Here is a 7,302-nt window from a genome sequence, read left to right as displayed (position 1 = left end):
TAACATAAGATTTACTAATTAATGATTGATTGATCTGGTAAGTGAATAGGGTCAACATTTACATGGCAAAAACATATAACATATAAGTGCCTCAGGGGTTGTTGCTACTTTCGAAGCATTCGTTTCCTCATACATAGGGTATTCGAATAATAATAATATCTAAGAGATCATAGGAAAAGTTTGTTGAGAAATTTGGTTATGAACAGGTAAGATCTGACAAAATCCTCTTCTGCACTATATATGCGCAAGTATCCACAATTGTGGTTACGTTCTAATTGGAATCGAAGTCATTCTAACCACGTACCATATCTTGGTCGTTTTGGCTTTTCCTCTTCAAAATCGGGGGAGTAGTGGACAACTTTGCAGTCGCAACTTGTAAAATTACTTAGTTTTGGGCTTTCGGGTAGTAGCAAATACTAAGTTATAGATAACCCTTTTCTTTATTTCTCTGGAGGTTTCAGTACTTTTTTAAAGATGGTGCCAACATCCTTGCCCTTTTTTGATCTCGGAAACATCATAAATGAACAGTGGCTCCAATTTTACTACTGATGGGCATAAGTCTCGACTTGCCATTTCGACGCCTGTTGATCAAATGTCGCAAATGACGAATGGATTATTTGTTCGATTTGATATTCACGCCGTTTTACTGAGTCTTTTACCATGCATGAAAACTTTCTTTCGTTCAGGTTTGGCAGATTCCCATTCGAGAATCTTGATTTCTGGTTCCAATGGAGAAGATATTTGCAAGTCCATTTTTTAATATCTTTTTCGAATATGCTTGCGTTGTTTTCAGGCAATCTCTCAGTTAGTGGTCAAAGTGACTGGATGGCATGAATGGAGTTGTAGCATTTTCTCAAAGCATCAAAAATTGGTTGGGTTTGACGACTGTCAGATCTTGGCAGTAACCACCAAATGCCATCAGTGGTCCCACGTTGAGTTTTTTCTCTACAAGACACATTCCCGTGGTGTGTACTTCATCAGTGAGGCCACCATTGTCCAAGATCTGAACCCTGAAATTTAACTTTCAAGTTTTTTCACATTCCAACAACATGCGGGTGTCCTGGGGTTTGTATTTCTATTTAATATTTTTGTGAGCTGAGTCGCTTTCCATTATAGCCTTTTCCCATTCGTTTATGAATTCGTTTTTCCAATTCTCTGTGTTCACAAACAAAGTTTGTGTGGTTCTCGCTAATGATCGTGCCTTGGTAGCAACGTCGTGCGTTGAATATTTTCATTGCATTTAATCACGGATATGCGTTCAACGAATAAATCAACTCAATGTGTACTGGTTTGGTTGTTAAGAAGGTTAAAAAGCCGCACATTATGTTTAAAGTGCTATGTCAAAATTTGAATCTAAGCGGCCTTAATAAGTTAAATTGGGTGTGGGGGAATAAGAAAACATGACCGTCAAATTGCTTTCTTGGAAGTTCAGCTAACCGAGAGTGATTTGGTTGGCGTTCCTGAGCCTACGCATGGCACATATCAACTCTTGCAAGGCATCCTGTAATCCAATGAACCAAAACTCCTGCTGAAAACTGGTTCTCAATTTCTCTGTGTCTTCAAGATGGTTGCCATTATGTGCCCTCTCCTTAAGCTATATGATTGGATGCTCCGTGGTTAGCAAAATTAAGGTCTCCGCATGGTAAATAGTCTTTACTTCTGTAAGTCAAAATTTTTCTCAAATTGTGCTATTTTAATCAACAAAGGAGATTAAATTGACTTTTGCGAGGACTTCAATATATCGTCTGTGGCGGCTATAAAATCTGAATCAATTGGAAAACGTTCAATTTTGAACAATTCATGAATATCATTTGCTTTCAAATGTGCCCTATTTTCCGCAATGAACCTCTTGCAAAGAACCCGCTGTAGCGTTTCCAGTCATGGGGTTGATAACTAGATTCTCCTAGATTTTCGGTTTTCAGAGTCCTGATTGCTTGCTCACTTTCAAATTTGTGCTCTCGGCACCACGGCTCCTGCCTTTTCTTTTCCACCCTCTGAGGCCTTGCTGGTCCGTTTAAACAACCGATATTTTTAAACAATCCAGAACTTTGACCAAAGTTTTTCTGGTGCCTAACTTTACTGTAGGCTTGAGGACACCTTCGGTGTGTCTGCATTGATACTTTTATAAGTTTCCCAGAATTGCTACGCAATAGTTTCCTATCAGTCCTCAGACTAATCGTTGCTTTTTCAGTTATGATACGATAGCAGATGCTTGTTTTGGTGCATATGTTGAAATGTAGAGTCAAAAATTTGTGAAGCTGTTTTCAATTAATTGGAATCGTTGTTTTTCTCTCAAATCAGAGCACCAATTGCTGAACTGTTTTGAGTGTCCTGCTGACAATTATTTGCTGCTGGGTTGTCCCATTGATGCACAAACACTTTTTACATTTTTTAGAAGGAACTCATTTTTTTATGAAGACCCGTATTCAAAGCTGACCAAGTTCTAAGTAAGTCCCACAGTTGGGGTTGGATGTATTCCAGCTCTCAAGAAATTCAACAATTTTTTGTGATATTGTCTTTTTTCGGGGATCTGTGACTTCTTTTGTTTGTCTCTCGTTCTCCACTCCTCTTGGTTGGCAATTTAAATCCCCATTTGTTGAAATTGTTCGTCAATTTCTTGTTGATTTTGGGTTCTTCATGAACGTTGTGACAGACTTCAGAAAATTTTCCAAAAAAAAATTTCGGGTGATCGCATTTTTTTCGTTTTTTGAGACTAGGATTTAACAACCCACTGCTTGTTTTTCAACTTACATGCTAATTTTTTCCTGCTTTTGAAACTGTTGTTGTGGCAAGAGTTAGTGCTGCTCGCTTTGCCATTAATTGACCACATAGAGCCCATTCAATTTCTGATTTAAAATTGAAGTGCGCAGGGAGCTTTTTTATCCTCTGGTCTCTTGGGTTTTAATAGGTGTTGATGAACGTCGTAGCAGTTCTGTCCATACAAAACTTGATTCTCATTTAACTGATAAGTAATTTTGATTTGATGAATTCTTCAGCTACGTGAAGCCCTCTTTCATTTCTTGAAGCTCGACCATTGGGTTACTAAGTTTTAGTTTTCACAAACTGAAGACAGTGTTGTTGAGAATGGTCGGGGTTTGTCATAGGCTAAAACAGCGTTCGGTACCATTTCTTTATGGATCCCTCCTACCTATAAAGACGTTTTTTGGAAATTACATTTTGAAATTCATAAAAAATTGATCTATTCACGAAAAAATTAGAGGATCCAAAACGATTCTTCGTTAGCACATTTAGACTTAGCTTTTTGTTCGTTAGTTTGATTTGCAACACTGGGAGTTTTCCTTGAATAATTCTGGTTGCTACTGCAGTTTTAGTAACTGAGACGTCAGTTCTAGCCTCTTTCCGTGAGAAGTCGGTATGCAGAAGATTATTGAGTCGTCTTGCATAGTTGGGTAAAATGCACATTCTGCCTTTGCAGTCCTCTGACAGGTTACCTGATCTGAAAAAATTTACAACTTTTCTGTCGTTCAATTACTTTTGTTGTTTTGATTTTTTACAAGCCTCAAAATCAAGGTGTCCGTCTTTGAAAAGACCGTCGAAATTTTTTGGTTTCCTGGAGTTTTCAGCGTTTAAGGCGGTTGTCCAAGTTCTTGGCTCAAAATTGAGACAATGCTTGCACTGACTGCATCTAGTTTTCTTCTGCACTATTCCAATTTGCACGAAGATTGTTTTCGTGATTCAGTTAAGTTTGCGTCGGGATTAAAATTTCAACAATTCTGTCAAACCTGCTTTCAACTGTTCTGTCAAGCCTGACACGCCGTTTTGGATTGATTGACTGTTTTCCATTAGGAGGAAGAATGGTAAAAAGTAAGTCCGACTGTCTAAAAGCAGTGAGCGAGATGGTTTAATGTCTCGGAAATCAGGTACTTTGTTGATTACCCATTGAAAACCTTTTCTCTGTTCTTTCACATTATGCCTGGTATCAGCATTTAAAAACGTTCGAAATGTTTTGGCTTCAACAATTAATTTATCGAATTGTCTATTGCCTTCTTAATTACTTTAAGTCTCGAAGACACATGGATCTGCTTTGCATTCTTTTGTTGTTGTAACTCTTTGAATTTGTGTCAGGTACCGTTCTAACTCCGTACGGTAGCGTAAAAATAACTTGAGTGGACAAGATTTTTTCAACATCTTGAGTTGACAACGTGCCTTCCAGTCAATTGAGTTCGGTGTCCTTTAGGAGTTTTACTGGCCATCGTTGTTGTAAATCTTTGGTCCAACAGATCAAGTTGAAGACTCGTTGCTGTTTAAATCAATGTTGATGTCCGGGTCGTCGGATAGACTGTTGCGGCTGCTCATAAACCTCAGCGGAACAAAATTTTCACAGCCTAGTTCTCAAGAATTTTGCTGGCCTAATAAAAGAAAGGCCGTAACTTTCTTTTATTGAGCTGAAGAACTCTCTTGGTGATAAAACATGTTCCATCTTGTATTGAATTTTGTTACGCTTTTGTCAAAAGAAAGTACTGTTTCTAAACTCTTTATTGATAGACCGCCTATCTCTTTATATCAGTTTGCTTAGAAAATGGGTGACTTAGAAGTTACCCTAACCATGTTCATACGGCCCCGATTACCATAAATAAGCAATAATTGGGTATATATATATATATATATATATATATATTTATATATATATATATATATATATATATATATATATAAATATATATATATATATATATATATATATATATATTCCTGTGCAGCTTTAAGGGGGTTAGACACGTAATTAAAACATCGGTTGGCGGTTTGGTTTTACTATTTTACCAAGAGGAAACAAATTAAGCCCCGCGACAACTGAGACAAAAAATCACGTGCATCAAGATGCTGAGTGCCAAGGCCAGACTAGATTAAAATTTTTGTTGCAGATCAAAGACGTAAAATTTTAGCCTAATCAGTTGTTTTGACAGTTGCGAAAATAAAATTATGTTTATGCACATAGGCGACTAAATTAGAGCCTTTGCTTTAACAAATATGCATTCAAAACTTTGGATCTATTTTTCATTGGCCACAAGTTTTTGGGCATACGTTTTCTAAGCCCTCCAGGCGCATGTGCTATTCTTTAGATAGTAACTTGCTATATAACATATAAAATTTAACTGGAGAGCTTATAAACACTAAGAGGATAGGACTATCTGAAATGTTGTGGCTAATATACTGAACAGCAAATGTAATTTGACACCCCTTAGTTTTACGAATTAAAAACTCAATTTATGAGACAAGTTTAACCCATTTTAAAATGGTTTTTGCGGATACATTTGTCATTTTGATCTCCTGCAATACTGCTCTCGTCTAACTATGAAATTCAGGTAAAACGCAACGCTCGCTTACCATAGATCTCAGTGTAAAGTGTATGAACTCCATCAAACGTTCGAAGTAAGGAAAAAGTTGTCTCAAGATGTAATATATTTTCAGGTTTGTTATTTTGTGGCTAAGTTTGATATTGTGTTAAATTTTAAAGAGAGAAAATGTGTGAAAAAATGTTATATTGTGACCATTCTATTTTTACTGTGAGAATTGGATGACGCTCGTAATCCTTACATTGTAATTTATGATAAGATCGCTGAATTTTATCTGCGTTTCATAGGTAGAGGAGCACTAGTGTAGAGGGTCAATATTGTAAAAATTGTTTCAAAAACTGATTTTATGTTGAAATTATTATTGCCTCAAAATTTGAATTTTTACTTCGTAGAACTAGGGGTTGCTAACTTACTTTTGCCTTTCAGTATACTTTTGTTGCCTTTTTCTGTTGATAATGATTTAAGTTCAAACTAATTCACTAACCTCTACAGCCTGATTATTTTAACGTCCAGCTGATTCTAATATTGATTTTTCATTTAAATAAATTGATTACCGTACGTATTGAGGAATTTTGTTTTTCACTTGTAGAAAATCGTCGTCTTAAATCTTAATTTTTTCCTGCTTTTGAAACTGTTGTTGTGGCAAGAGTTAGTGCTGCTCGCTTTGCCATTAATTGACCACATAGAGCCCATTCAATTTCTGATTTAAAATTGAAGTGCGCAGGGAGCTTTTTTATCCTCTGGTCTCTTGGGTTTTAATAGGTGTTGATGAACGTCGTAGCAGTTCTGTCCATACAAAACTTGATTCTCATTTAACTGATAAGTAATTTTGATTTGATGAATTCTTCAGCTACGTGAAGCCCTCTTTCATTTCTTGAAGCTCGACCATTGGGTTACTAAGTTTTAGTTTTCACAAACTGAAGACAGTGTTGTTGAGAATGGTCGGGGTTTGTCATAGGCTAAAACAGCGTTCGGTACCATTTCTTTATGGATCCCTCCTACATATAAAGACGTTTTTTGGAAATTACATTTTGAAATTCATAAAAAATTGATCTATTCACGAAAAAAATTAGAGGATCCAAAACGATTCTTCGTTAGCACATTTAGACTTAGCTTTTTGTTCGTTAGTTTGATTTGCAACACTGGGAGTTTTCCTTGAATAATTCTGGTTGCTACTGCAGTTTTAGTAACTGAGACGTCAGTTCTAGCCTCTTTCCGTGAGAAGTCGGTATGCAGAAGATTATTGAGTCGTCTTGCATAGTTGGGTAAAATGCACATTCTGCCTTTGCAGTCCTCTGACAAGTTACCTGATCTGAAAAAATTTACAACTTTTCTGTCGTTCAATTACTTTTGTTGTTTTTGATTTTTTACAAGCCTCAAAATCAAGGTGTCCGTCTTTGAAAAGACCGTCGAAATTTTTTGGTTTCCTGGAGTTTTCAGCGTTTAAGGCGGTTGTCCAAGTTCTTGGCTCAAAATTGAGACAATGCTTGCACTGACTGCATCTAGTTTTCTTCTGCACTATTCCAATTTGCACGAAGATTGTTTTCGTGATTCAGTTAAGTTTGCGTCGGGATTAAAATTTCAACAATTCTGTCAAACCTGCTTTCAACTGTTCTGTCAAGCCTGACACGCCGTTTTGGATTGATTGACTGTTTTCCATTAGGAGGAAGAATGGTAAAAAGTAAGTCCGACTGTCTAAAAGCAGTGAGCGAGATGGTTTAATGTCTCGGAAATCAGGTACTTTGTTGATTACCCATTGAAAACCTTTTCTCTGTTCTTTCACATTATGCTTGGTATCAGCATTTAAAAACGTTCGAAATGTTTTGGCTTCAACAATTAATTTATCGAATTGTCTATTGCCTTCTTAATTACTTTAAGTCTCGAAGACACATGGATCTGCTTTGCATTCTTTTGTTGTTGTAACTCTTTGAATTTGTGTCAGGTACCGTTCTAACTCCGTACGGTAGCGTAAAAATAACTTGAGTGG

The sequence above is a fragment of the Convolutriloba macropyga genome, chromosome 4 (genome assembly GCF_964194025.1).
Source record: "Convolutriloba macropyga chromosome 4, txConMacr16.3, whole genome shotgun sequence".
Classification (NCBI taxonomy): domain Eukaryota; kingdom Metazoa; phylum Xenacoelomorpha; order Acoela; family Convolutidae; genus Convolutriloba; species Convolutriloba macropyga.
Note: the sequence above shows the minus strand (reverse complement) of the source record.